Genomic DNA, 1,437 nt, shown 5'->3' with positions numbered 1-1,437 from the left:
ATAGACAACAACTCTTATACTCAAAACAATTCCTCTCATAAAGTTTTCTAAATTTCCAACATCAAATATTACATTTCCTTTATCGTTGATCTTAAACGGTCAAACTATGATGCATGGCACCAACTATTCATGAACCATTGTGAAGCCTATGATACTACTGAACACATAGATGAAACCTACAATGATCCCAGCAAACCACCAAACAACCCCAAATGGAAGAAAGTGGATGCAGTTGTGAAAGGATGGATCTACTTTATTCTATCCCAAAACCTACTTAATACCATGAAAAAACACCAAGCAAATGATTGCAAGGTATGACTCACATTGAATTGTCTCTTCTATGACAACAAGGATATCAGGGCAATTCAATTAGATACAAAAATCATAAGCAGTGCCATAAGATACTTGAGTGTAGCTGCATATTACACCAAAATCTAATAAATCATCTATAAATTGGAAATTTTATCTCCTGAAAAATAAAATCTTAGACAAGAATATTGTCATCTACACTATCAATGGACTATCATCCTATTTTGATAGTGTAATAATCATGATCAAGCATTGTAATCCTTTTGCTACCTTTGATGGGACCTGTTGCACCTTAAGCTCAGATTAGCAACACATTCAATTACATCAAATCTCTTCACCTTCACCGCATAAAGATCACTCATCATCGCCTACTCTCCTTCATGCTTCTAGGGGAGACAACACCTGAAACAACAACCACCTCCTAGACTATCACTAGCAACCCAATTATTGCCGACAACAATAAGACTGTTCCATCTTAATAATATTGTTTCTCTCTCCATGTCCTAGACAACGACCGATCCAAAATACGTGTAGGTGCGACCAGACTTACTCTTTTTCTTATTAAAAATCCTCACCGTCCTCTTTATTAAAACAATGTCCTTATCACTCCCAATATCATTCAAAATCTTATTTCCGTTCGTAGATTTACTCATCATAACAAATGTTCCATTAAATTTTACAGATTTGGTTTTATTGTCAAGGATTACAGGACACGCCAACCCCTAATTCGATGTGATTGTGACAGTCCTCTCTACCCAGTTCTTCTCCAACCTCTTCAAGTCCTCCTATCTGTAAGCTCCGTCGTTTGGCACCAACATCTCGGACATCTAGGAAACATGTTTTTTCAATTTTTAGTTTTGAATAATTTTCTTCCATAGTTCCATGTAATAAGACTATCTACGATGTTTTGAGTCAATCTTATCAACTTGGCGAACATGTTAAGCTTCCTTTTGATATTTTTGATTCCATTGTGTCTAATGATTTTAACACTATACATTCTTATGTTTAGACATCCTCTATTACTAGTACTAGTGGTTTAAAATCTTATGTCATATTCCTTGATCACTAAACACACTATCGTTGGGTTGATCCGTTAAGAAAATTTTTTGATGTGTACTCCAAATTTGT

The sequence above is a fragment of the Lactuca saligna genome, chromosome 1 (assembly GCF_052625555.1).
Source record: "Lactuca saligna cultivar CGN05327 chromosome 1, ASM5262555v1, whole genome shotgun sequence".
NCBI classification, from domain to species: domain Eukaryota; kingdom Viridiplantae; phylum Streptophyta; class Magnoliopsida; order Asterales; family Asteraceae; genus Lactuca; species Lactuca saligna.
Note: the sequence above shows the minus strand (reverse complement) of the source record.